The sequence below is a fragment of the Corvus brachyrhynchos genome, unplaced genomic scaffold, assembly GCF_000691975.1.
Source record: "Corvus brachyrhynchos isolate BGI_N302 unplaced genomic scaffold, ASM69197v1 scaffold29, whole genome shotgun sequence".
Taxonomy (NCBI): domain Eukaryota; kingdom Metazoa; phylum Chordata; class Aves; order Passeriformes; family Corvidae; genus Corvus; species Corvus brachyrhynchos.
The window spans coordinates 1,343,621-1,357,091 of record NW_008240033.1 but is presented as its reverse complement, the minus strand read 5'-3'; the positions used below and the strand labels follow the sequence as shown (position 1 = coordinate 1,357,091).

General features: G+C 38.6%; 1 long non-coding RNA gene across 1 annotated transcript; it reads right to left on the bottom strand.

Annotated features, from left to right (window-relative positions):
- Nucleotides 1-10,502: 10,502 nt before the first annotated feature.
- Nucleotides 10,503-13,465, bottom strand: LOC108449040. Its single transcript, XR_001865139.1, has 2 exons — nt 13,196-13,465; nt 10,503-11,545 (listed from the first exon to the last, which is right to left on the bottom strand). It is a non-coding gene; the product is annotated as an uncharacterized LOC108449040 (long non-coding RNA).
- Nucleotides 13,466-13,471: the final 6 nt, after the last annotated feature.

Here is a 13,471-nt window from a genome sequence, read left to right as displayed (position 1 = left end):
TAGCAGAGCTGTTTGGCAGCAGATGTGTCCCCTGGTAACTATCTGGAGATTCAAAAAGAATCTTGTGAACTGGCAGGGGGATAAAATACCTGGTTTCACTCAACATACTGAGGGAAAATCTACAGCTCCCCTATTTGTGCCACCTTTCAGAAAAAGCCCTTATTTTGGTTTCCTAAGTTGTATCCACACAATTTGCAAATACACACATGAAACTGTTCAGAAGCTACTGCTTCTAAATGGTGTCCCTAACTCAGACTATCCAATCCTCTTCAAAACTAGATTAGTTTAGTCGATTCTGATCTTTCTCACTCTTCTGTATTGATTGCACAAATTTATTTACATGAAAAAATAAAAAAACCACCAAACCTAAATCATTTCAGTGACTTACTTTGCTTAAAATTATTAGCCTCAAAATTAGCAAGCAACTTACAAGTATTTTGAGACACTTTTCAATTTTGGTAGTACCTTAAGTACTATTTTTTTCTTACTTATTCATATGGATGGCTGTGGTGAGTACATACTACCTGACACCTGCCTGACACACACAAATGCACATCCTGTCTGAGGATGGGTTCACCCCTTTGACAAAATGACTGAGTTTCTCACTGAATCCTTCAGCCTTTCAGAAAGGAAAGGTTAGAGGCTACCTATCTTCTTCTGATGTTATTATGCAATTCTGTTCATTTTCCGGACCTCCAGCACTACAGATTGAAATGGATTTGCATCACCGACCATCTGTATTGCTCAGAGCTTCAGCTCCTCATACCTCTTGACTCAGAGTCTCAGATGACGTTATTACTGCAGCTATTATGGTCAGTATGCATTACTCCATTTATCTTATTAGCACTGACTGAGGCAGTGTTAGTCTGACCACTGATACAAAGCAACTGCTCCACCCTAAGCCCATCACTATTAAAATCAACCAACTTCTTTTTTTCCCCAAAAAGTGACTTATGACAGCTGTGTTGGCTGCTCTGTAGCCTCACTAAAGTCAGACTGAGTAAAAGGTAAGCACTATCCGTACAGTTGTGCAGTGCAGGAGAATTTTTTCTTACTGTTTTTTTTTTTTAACCACATAATCAGGATAGCTGTTTTCCTGTTGGAATAATTATTTTTCCACTATAGGAAAAAAACCCACAAATTCAATCAAATTAGGAAAATAAATTATCCTTCACACTGAGAACACACATGCTTTGAGAGCAAATGTCTGCAGCCAAGGTATAAATCCATCCTAAATAGAAAATCAAGCAAGATATTTAAGTCTTATGCCTGTAAAACTTAACGAGCAGAACTAGAATACTAGGAATTCAGTGCACTCATTTCAACAGGGCACACTCTGACCTAGCCCTAAGGAATCAGATCAATTCTAAAAGCTCAATATTAATAAAATATAAAATCTTTACTATTTACATAATTCATATTAATGTATTTTTTTCTTTATCACAAGGTTTAGGAGTTTCGTTTTACAAGAAGCATCCACAAAAGCTTGTGAAATACAGATCTGCAGGGTTTGGGATGTCGGGTTTGTTGATTTGGTTTGGGGGGTTGGAAATGTGTGATATTTGTTTTTAAAGAAATTAAATGGCAATTTACAACTTCTACTACAATAAAGAGAATAAAATGACATTTCTGAAAAAGTAGTAGTATTAAGTAACTTGTATTTCCGTATTTTATGCTTAATGCGTAACTTTAAAACCAATGAGATCATAACATGCAGTGCAGCACTCATTCTAGTCCCCTCCTATAGTACCTACAGCTTTTTTCCCTGCCTCTCATGCATACACACATACTCTCTCTCTCCTCCCTTTTTTATATACATATGTACATGAAACCCCACACAAATGCACGCTTTTCACATCCCATAAAGAATCTGGCAGAACCACAGCATGCAGGGAAGCAGGAATGCGCCACCAGTAGCAGGACTCTGCCTCTGCCATGGATCATGGTCTCACTTTGAGCACACAGGAGCTGACTGTTTCCCTCCTTCCAGGATGTGAACACATTCAGAGTTACAGCATACAACCTTATGGGACCAAACAGATACCAATCAGTTCATTACAACACACAACCTTATGGGACCAAGGAGATGCAGATGAATTTACCAAAGCTCAGAACAAAGGACATGGGTATTCCAGTTCTGGATTTGGTCCCACTATGAACGTGAATCCCACACAAAGAGGGGCTCACTACAATGATCACCGATCGATCCGTGAGAATTAAATGTCACGCCTGTCTTAAAGTGACATCACTCAGCAGTGGGTTGATCTCACAGCCTAATTACTTCAAGACCCATGTCCCCCTTCCTGTGCACCCTAGCACTCTGGGGTACCTCCAGCCTCCCACCTCGGCCTCCAGAAGAGACTTAGAACCAGTATAGAAAATTACTCCTAGGGTTCAATGCTTCCAAGCATTTATTTTTATTTATTCCTAATGTAAGTTTCTATATATATGTCAATGTAATTGAGAATTAAGGCTATTAAAAACAGTTCAAATAAATAAATTAAGGAGTGCCAAATAGGCGGGAACACCCAAACAGATGCCTGGATAAAACTTCACCCCTGATGAGCCACTTTACCCCTGATTAGCCCCTTTAAAGAACTGCTTAGGATAAAAAAGCCTTATTAATTTACAGGTTTTTTAAAAGAAGATAAATCTTTAAACTTTCAATTTTTATTCTGTCAGATATAATTTCCATATTGCTGTTTTTTCAATAACATGTAAAAATCACAGTCCATTTGGTGGCCCATACACTTGACAGCCAACAGCTGCGACAGATACACATGCTACTAATCAACACAGAGGATGCTACCCAGAGGCCCTCTGCAAGCATCAAAGACCTCTCCCAGGTCTATGAGTAGCAGACTATTGCAAAGCCAACTATTAAAACAAAATACACTATGTCAGCATTGCTATTTCATAAGCAGGTTCTACTAGAGTCATACATTAAAAAAATACTTGAAGAGAGCATCTGATATTGAAATGGAAATACTATTCCTATTTTACCTGTCATTCTGCCCCTATTAGTCCCTGTCTCATCACTGGAAAGCACAGGCACAGCAAACTTGCAAATCAGTTCAGGTCTATCTGCAGGATTAGATTCAGTGGATGGCTCAGGGTGTCACAATATTTTCCAAGGGCACTTTATTTGCTCTCTGAAGATACTCTTGAAAATGATTTCTTAGTCATTAACTATTCATTCTATTTCTTATAATCAGTTCTTTTAATTAGTATTCCAGGCAGCTTTGCTGAGGATCCCACACTTTCAGTAATTAGGGGCAGTTTGTTGCCCCTAATTAACTTCAGACATAGAAAGGCTCTTATTACTTCATTATTTCAGCTGTTTTTATGTTTGCATTGCATATGCTGTCCTGCTTTAATAGCTCAGAAAGGAGATGCCCTGTTGTGCTATTTATCTCGTTTAGGTTCCATCTCTCTTTCTTGACTCTGTGTTAGTTGCTGCATTTAAATCTCTCTGACTCTCTGAGGTCACATCTACACTGGTAAGCAGTGTGACACCACAAAAGTGCATCTGTACAATGAAACAGAACCCTGCCAGCCTGTAGTCTCCTCCCTTTTGTGCTGCTCTGCATAGTTAAGTGCATTTGTAACAGACACAGCTTGTAGTACAGCAAGAGGGTCATGTATGGAGGCTTTAACCAGTTTACTGATTTTATCACACCTCTGTGACCTCCTGAAGGCCATTCCAGATTGAGTTCTGACTAACTGTTGTTAGCAATTATTGTTTTAATAAACCATTAGAGTTTAAATATCCAGAACACATAAAACAGCTGGAGATTTAGTAATAATCTGAATAATTTTATTGTTATTTTAAATAAATGAAACTTCTCTTTCTTACATGGTGTTTTTCACCTACAACAGCAAGGTGTATTAAAGTAGCAGAAAGACTGTTGTAATCCAGTTGTTCCAATTAAAGTTTGAGGAAGAGTCAAGCAAAGACAACAGCAGCTCTGTTCAAAGCATGCCACTGACCTTCCAGGCGATTCAGAAAGTAGAGGTTTTAAAAATCCCCCACCCATCCCAGGCTATGGGTGGTGGGGGCAAAGAGGAGACAAACAAATTTTCATCTGGCTCTAACAGAAGTCCCGTAAGGTACATCCTACACTCAGGGTGTCTGAGAGAGAGCCACACAAAAAAATACTCACATAGTCTGGTATCAGTGGGTGACTGCAGAACAAACAGATTACCTTTACATTACACAGCTAAGAATGACACTTCCTTTTCAGAAACACATGAGCAAAATACATTGATACATGCACACGCTGCTGGATCTTGTAATTTTCATCTTACCACTGTAGGATATTTGTTTTTTTATATTCCAGGTAGTAAAACAAAAGGCATAGCTAGTCATTTTATAACATTTATTATCACAGAAAAATGCTTGGGAACATTAAGTAAGTTATTAAGTACCTAAACATTAAGTACCTAAAAACTTGGGTGGCAGAGAAAGACAACTTTAAAAGCTGGCATTAATCTTAAGTGGTGTTTTTAAAGTAAATTAATCTGGGAGACAAAGTATGCTGAAAAGAGCACAAACTCACATAAACAAGATTGTCAGAACTTGTATGACAGAATATTTAAGCTAAAACATGCCTAGCTACTTCATAACCATGTAGTAGTATACTCAGAACCTCTACTGTGTGTAGCACATGTGTGGCTATGACAATGACACTGCACTTGGAGTTGAGTTACCACAAGCTGAATCTAAGTGTCCATTCAGACAAATATTCCAACTGCTAGCTGGAGATTGCTACCAAAAAAAAAAAAAAACCTCTAAAGGAGTTTGTTAACTTCCATCTCCAAAAAATACCACTATTTACTCTTAAACCCCTACTGGTAAGAGACTGAAAAGTCCTCTGCCTTTTAATGACACTGTAGGAAGGAAGAGAAAGTGAAAGGGGAACTGATTTCTAAGATGATTTAATATCAGATCTATACCAAACAACTTCTTATTTATTTTTAATTCTTCTCTTTACTTATGCTCCATCCATAAGGAGGTCAAAAATAATTAAAAAAATCAAATGGTCGATATTAATATTTTAGCAATAATACGTATTTGATGTATTAAACAGTTGCAGTGGAGAAACATTTGTAGAACACTTCTGAATAAGAAACAACCTTGCTACAAGGCCTCAGAATACATAATTTAGAAATAAATCAAGGAATTTATGAGCAATAGGCACAAACTGGGGATGTTTCCCAGCAAAAGCCAGAAAGATAAACATTCGGCACAGACTGCCTGAAGGTGAATTTTTTCTTAGAAAAAGAAAACTTATGAATTCACCATTAGAAAAACCTAAACATATAAAACAACTCCAACTTTCTGCAGAAAAAAACCCACTGTTTTCCTCAGTGCACTATATGCCACTGCTTTGGTTTTCATGGAGTCCAGCTTCTCACCAGCTCTTTGCCCTTGCTATTCTGTATTACACTGACACGGATTTTGAGACTATTCCCGTATTTACCAGTTTAACCATCATCCTTTTTTCTGGACCAGTATCTTTCCTGAAAACTCACCCCAAAGATATTCCTCCTTCATTTCTGTTTAATACTGAAAAGCATAACTCTCATGACCAATGGATTTCTCTGCTACAAATTCATTACTCTCTAACTTTGTCACTGTCCTTGCTGAACTGTTCCTCTACTCCAAAATTAATTAAGTTCCATACACTTTCTCAACACCTTCAACTCAGTCCATGAAACTCTCCATCACTGATGGCTATTTCTCCTCTAATTTTTTTAGATGTACACCATCTCTTCAGAGATCTCATTTAAACCCATATAATAGATTTGTCCTTTCTTCCACATCCTTGTCTATGGCCCAAACAAGTCTACTCAAAGTATTATCCTAAGGATTCGTTTTGTGTCTATACCATCACTCTGAGTATCCCTCCAGCACTTTCATTACACAGAAGCTGCCAGCCTCTATTTCTAAAACCCCACAGACAAGACAACTAAACATAAATGAATAATTAATGGTTGAGAGAAAAATGGAAACAGAGTTGCAGAAAAATTATTGTATAATCACCTCCTCTTTTTCTAATTTTGATTCACCAGGTCACATATTTAAAGAAGTACTCACTGTAGCTCTGTTTATTCTTCACAATGCTGTTAATTAATGCTTTTCCCTTTCCTGACAGGAAAAACACTCAAGAACATTCTTGAACTCATGCATACAAGTAATCATACTTGAAGAGAAGCATATGCTTTATCTCCTCACTGCAAAATAAGTAAGAACCAGAAATAAATTCTATTGAGCAAGTACCATCAACTTCTAGAGAATTTTAAACACAAAATGAAGGGCCTTCAATGCTTATGGCTGAGAAAATAACCTTCAAAATGCAAGCTTAAGCTGATGCAGCCTGGTACCGACATGCAAACACTCCATCTCTCCTGCTGCTCAGAGTTTCCCACACACAGCAACAAACTGAAAACTGCCTTTTCACAGCTGCTATTCTGAAACCTGGGGGAATCAGCTGCAACACACAAGAACAGGGCTGCTTTCAATTCAGTGCCAGCACTTCTAGGCAGAAATGGGCACTGGATGCTGTTCCTCTCCCTGCCTCCCATCCTGAATGGCAACAGCCAGAAGTTGCAGAGAAGTCTGAGTGCCAGACCTGCACATGCCACTGCCATCAGCTGGCAGCAAGGGGAGTAACTTGGAAAGAAATATAGGAGGCATGTTTGCAGCTAATGTGCCAAAAAAACCCTACATGAAAACTGACTTCAAAATTAAACATTTAGAAACCTTAGAGACTGGCACCTGGTTCAGAGTAACATACTAACTGGGGCTCAGTACAACTAAATACAGAACCAGAGTCGAGGCATAAAGACAAACACCCCAAAATACACCCCTCAATGAGCAGAGGTGAGGAGGCGAGCCAAGCACTCTCCTAGCAGACAACACATCATCCCATCTTCCTCTAAGGATACCTCTTGGGTCGATAAGGCAAGTCTTGTCCCTGACCTATTAGCTTTCCACTTGTAGCAAGGGAAGCAGCAGGAGACAGGGATATGTTAAGCTAGCAAAGTAGGAGACATCTACACACAAGGAAAAAACAAGGGTAACGGGAGAGTAGAACACAAATACAGAGGTATATTAAAAAACCAAACCAATACATACCAAAAGCAACTTCAGGATGATATCAACATGAAGTTAATATCATTATGATATTATTATCATTTATGGGAAAAAAAAAAATGGTACAAAGCCAGAAAGAGAAAAAACAACTCTAATAACCAGCATGAAAATGGAAAGGCACTTGGTTAGTAGTGTCCCCAAACATGAACTGGTGACAACAGGTTTGCCTGGGGGAACAAAGGGGAAAACTTGAAAATTTATTTTTGCAGAAATACACTGCTCAATGAATAGTCAACTAGCAACCAAACAGTATTTTCTGGTCTGGCAATACTGTACAGTTAAAGACAGTATGCGGAAATTGACATTTTGATATATTGTGCCTCAGGCAGGCAAAGGAGTGTGGTTCAGAGAGGAAGAAAGTGTTTTCCCCAGCTTTGTTATTCCACAGCATCAATGAGTATATTTCACAGATGATGTCAGAGAAAGTATTAAAGACAAGATGAGCTGATTTGGTATCTCTGCCTCTCAATCACCAATTACAGCAGTTCAGATACACAAAATACAATGTGAGAATAACAACTGCAAAGGGTTAAAAATGCAAGGCAGCCCAGCCAGACAATTCCCCCATACAGTCCCTGCAGAGACGGTGGCAATCAACTGATCCTTCAAACTTTCCTCCTCTCAGCTCCGCTGTAGAAAAAACTAGTAACTAGTCTTCCACAGGCACTTTAAATGGGGTATTTGGCAACAGAGTTAACACATTTGTCAAACTATGTGGGTGACAGAAAAAAAAAAACAACCTGAGGTCACATATTCAGAAAAAAAATTTTAATTGTCCCATCAAATAACAGTAACTAATCAAATTTCAAAGGCAAGTAAAGGCAAAATAGGCAGTGAGAACAAAAAAAAGCAGGCAAAAGAAGAGAGTGATAAATTTTTCATCATAGTAGACCAGGTTTGCAGACTGTCCAATCATGATCACTTCATTACACAGCTGTTTACCAACACGTGGCTTTCCCAGCACATTGCCAGTTTCTGGCCAAGCCACATCAATCAATTCTGAGCTGGTAGGCCAGAAGAAGAATTTAAGGTTAAAACAGAACGCTGATGGGTTACTAGGGCTGGTTACAAGAAGGCTTTGATTCTCTCATCACCCTTCAGTATTTCTTCAGCCATGGCTGATTCAATTGCCCATGGTGAGCAACTTTCCTACTGCAGGCAAAACCAACTTCTTCCCCAAACAGCCACTTCTGACAGGGGTAAAAAGATCTATTTGTGAATAATCTTGTCTCAACATGTACAGAGATCTATCTGTAGGCTACCATATTATGGGCTTTGGCAGGATTTACCTGAACTCTCTATACTCACTTGACTAAAAACTATACACAACTTAGAGCATGATGACAAGCTATTATGGGGAAAAATAAGGCAATAAAATTGATTTAAAATTACTTTCTAAACACCACAAAAAGAACTGAAATTTGTAAAGGAAACAATGAAGGTAGAATTGGAAGACATGTTCCTAGAAAGCTCTTTAGTACAATTTTGACCAGATGAACAAGTTTTATAGCTATGCTTTTTCTCTGAAATGTATCTAGAGTTTCTGAAAACAATGGCTTTGGATGTACTCTCCCTATTACTTTAGCAGTGCAGAAAACAACATCTTATGAAGCATGTTCAGAGCCCAAGAGACATTTTTTCTTTCCCAAAACATGCTTAGCCAACAAATAAGGAGATACACATCACCAGCTCAAAAGTAAGGAAATACAGTGCTTTAGACAAAAGAAATAAAAACATTGGGAGTAAAACTGCAATCCAGAGAATGAAGTCTATCCCCATAAACAGCATTTTCCTGAAAGTGTTATTTAGTGGACACATATCATTGTAAACCTCTCCTTTACAGATAAAGTCCAAGAAAGAGGAAAGAATGAATGCACAAAATTCAGAGGAAAATAAATTATTGATTATTACTGCTTCTACTGTCAAGAATTAGATGCAAGTCAATGGTTTTGATCTACTTGTGATTTAATAGCTGGACGGGAGAGAAGGAATGGAAGGAAAATAGGTAATCAAGTATTCAGGAAGTAAATTCACTCACTTATGAATTCTACATAGCCAGATCAATTACTTCTAATACCTATCACCTATGAAAGCAAGACCTGAATTATCAGCTTTGATGTACTAAGCCTTTCATGCATTACAAAATCTTATTTTAGCCTAGGAGTGCTACTTCTCCCTTAGCCTTGGATTTCTGTGCGGCCACTTGATTACTAGAGTAAATTTTAAATGTTGAGGAAGAAAAAACATAGGAAGAACACCTTTTTTTTTGGTAGTTAACTGTAGCACTTTGCTGTCCCTTCCTTCCCCAGGAACTTTAATTCATCTCCCAGATATAGAACCTGCCTTTGGCACACACTCCTTGAGTAAAATTGGGGAGGCACATATGAATGTACAATTGGTTAGTATAAACAGCAGTTACCAGGGTCATCATCTAATCCCTGACTCAGTATATGTTCACATTCACCACCTTCCCCTGATGGAAGAGAGTCACAAGTGAATTTCTTTCACCACCTAAATCTCATTCTATGGACAAATCCAATCTGGTGGTTTGAGATTCAGTTTGGCTGGGGTAGGAGAACAGAAGAAAGAGGAATGGAATTAGCTGATGATTGTTTTCTCTTTTTGTTGGGACTAGAAACGAGGAAGAGTGAAGAGGCAGAAGAGAAAAATGGTGAAATATGTTTGAGAGGACTCATAAAAACGTGGTAACTACAAAAAAGTGACAGTCTCTTTAAACCAGGGACAGACAAACTTTGCTTTATAAAAGAACAATATGTAATGCATTGATGCATTAATATTTCTCTACAAGTTGGAAAATACATGACTAAATGTTCACAAATATCTATTGAAAATATGTTACTAAATACATACTAGCTCTACTCTGTAGAGCTAACTCCATCTTCATCAGGATCTGCTACCCCACCTCGAAAAATAATACCATGCTTCAGTTCCACACCTCCAATATTAGATTATTCCCCCTTCTCTATCAAAAATCTACCAGCAACCAAAGCAGGGTAGGATACAACAGCAGGCCATCAACTAACTGAACAGTTTTAAAAAGAGTATTTCTATCACATATCCTCGAGACCAAAAAAAAAAAAGGCAGCCATATTATAAAAGTATGTGATTCAGCAAACCCTGGGCTAAATTACATTGAATTTGTCATTAAAAGCAAGTTAGAGGAACTGATGGACTCTGGTGAATTATGCTAGTTCTTCTTTTTTTCCTTAAGTTTGATTTTCTTTTTTAGTTAATCTTATCTATCACAATACAGCAGAGCTAATTTTACTTTGAAAGAAGAAAGAAGGAAGAAGAAAGGACAACAGAGGAGTGAAACACTGCCTGCATTCAAAATTCTTTAATTAGTCTAACACAGTCCATTAAGTATGGTGGTTTCAAGATACCACAGAGTACATTTTAATCTGATACTAATGCAAGAACATAAGAAGCCAGCCATACAGTAACCCATTTCCTTATTGATATTACAATGCAGTTGAAGATATTTGATATATGAATTCCATCTCATTCCCTTACTGGATAATATGTTTCACATTAAAAAGAAAGCAAACTGCATTCCTCAATATTTGCTCAGCAATATGCCAAATGAACTGGCAGAAAGAAGAAATTACTTCTGCTTTTAAGCAGGGTGGATACTGGTATCTTTCAGGTATCTGAAAGACTGCAAAAGCACTACAAGGAGTTCACAAGCAGAAAGAGGCAGGGGGCTGAAACCACAGAACATCACAGGTTCTCATTTAAAACCATACCTTGGATCACTGTTGATGGACAGGGCATGCAGTAGCTAACAGTGCCAGTTAACACAGGTAAGGAACCACAGTCCAGCTTGCAATGGACACCCAGCCACATGCTGTCACACAAGTCAGAACTGAGGCAAAAGAGCAAGAGGTCAAGAAATAGTCCATATCCATACCCTACCTTGGCAGATAGAAAATTTATTCAGAAAGTAAGACAGACTTTTATTCCACTGAATATGAGTCATAGAATCACACAACGGGTAAGGGTGGAAGGGGCAACAGTGGGCCATCTGGTCCAACCTCGCTGTTTAAGCAGGGTCATCCCAGAGCACATGGCACAGGATTGTGTCCAGATAGCTCCTGACTATCTCCAGTGAGGAAGACTCCAAAACCTTTCTGGGCAATTTGTTCCAGTGGTCGATCACCCACACAGTAAAGAAATTCTTCCTCATATTCAGGTGGAACTTCCTGTGCATCAGTTTCTCCCCGTTGTCTCTTGTCTCACTACTCTGCACCATGAAGAAGAGCATCCTCTTGACATCCTCCCTTCAGGCACTTATATACATTAATAAGGTCCCTTCTCAGTCATCTCTTCTCCACAGCAGCTGTCACACCTCCAGAAGCGTCTTCCCTTAGGACACAGAGTAAGACAGGTGGTTGTACTCCCATTCCCAAAGCTGACATGGGGCCACCGTGCAGCACGAACAACAGAAATTACACATAATAGAGGGCTCCTTCATACAGCTTTCGGCAATCCCAAACTACCAAAGCAGGTTTTCTGAACTCTCAAAACTCATGACCAGTTCTATTACCCTACAGGAAATAATTTACTGGGTAATATTTACAAAATTGTCAAATAATAAGAAGGATGGCTATGTGCATTTCATTACTTCTAGACAGAAGTGCAACTCCTAGAAAAAATTATTTTTTGTGCTATTTCTTATTTAAAAACACTATTTCCTGACCAGGAAAACACAAGACATCCTTGTTCTGCAGCTAAATTCCTAAATATGACAAAAGTCTCTTTGTACGTACAGTAATTAATGAAAAATCCAGAATTCACTTAAAAATAGTAATTAGCAGGAGAAACATTTAATTTTAGGTATCAAGTCAATTTTGTCCATCAGTCTGTTCATTGCTCATATGTTAAATCCACAACAGTTTTATTTCTGCATTTGCAGCACATCAGTAATCTCTTTTCATACATTTAATAAAAATAATTAATACAGTAGTTATTTTTAAAACAGTCTCTATACTTACTGACTTAGATCAGTGAGAACTTCTAAGTGCTCAGTATCTTCTGCAACTGATGGCCACAAGCTGCAACTTGGAAGCTGATTAGGAAAATTTAATCAAGAGGAGGGCAATGCAGCACTAGAGCATGTCACACAGACAGGTTGTGGGATGGATCTCATCCCCTGAGGCTTCTCAGTCTCCTGCTTGAACCTAGACTGATACCAACACTACATCAAGTCTGCTTTGGCTTTGTCTGGTGGAAAGTCACATCTAGAGGGATCCAGATGTCTTTTCAAAATATCATTTCTATGATGATTCAGTTTTGGGGTAGGGAATTTCCAGTGGGGTGAAAATTTTTATTTCAGATTTTCTTTGGCTTTCTGCTTACAAGATGTCTCTATTCAGGCTCCAGAGTTTAAGTACCTAACCCTTAATAAAAACAAAATAGTCTTCCAGAAACAGTCTTACTATTACTGCCATGTTGCCACGTTAACTTGTCTGAGAATTCACTAAACACAATTACCTATAGCAGGCATACCTCAGACACCCCAAAACATTCAGTATCGGATTTTACAAACCCTTAGACATATGGAAGTATCAAGATCATAAAAGTCAAGAAGAACTAAATCATTTTTGTGTCCTATCACTATCCTTCTGAAAAGTGAGGTAGAATGAGGGTTTTGTTTGTTTCTTTTGTTTTGGATTAGTTTGTTTGTTTACAGAACTGAAAGTAAGAAAGATACAATTTTTTAGACCAAACATTTCAAGAACTGAGCTTTTAAGTAGTTACCTGGAAATGTAGTGCCTTAATCCAAAACTTTAAGTATTCTACCTATTCAATACCTCAAAAGTAAGAGAGAATAAGCATAAATACCGACCACGCACCTGCCAGGTCTTAAAAGCCTGTCTTTCATGGACAAGACACAGAGAATAACTTTGGTCAACCTTCATTAGAAGGTCATTCTCACCACAGACATGCACGTTGATTGTTTCTATGTACAGGGAGCGCAGTTAATTCATGAAACAAAATAGTTTTGTCATTCACCTGTGTTTTATGGCTTAATTTGCTCGGGTTGGGTACAGACGGTGAGAATGCGACTCGCAGGAGGCACCTCTGGAAGGTTTAATTCAATCCATCAGGCAGCGCCGAGAAGCAGGAACATATCGTCCACCGCAGAACGGCCCCCGCGCCCGCGCCCTGCGCCCCTGTGCCCTTCGCACGGCGACTTTGAGCGCAACTCTAAAAACTTAAACGACTTCACCCCTGGTGACTGACGGATTTCTAGATAAAGGGTGTGCTTTGGGCAAGGCGCGCTGACAC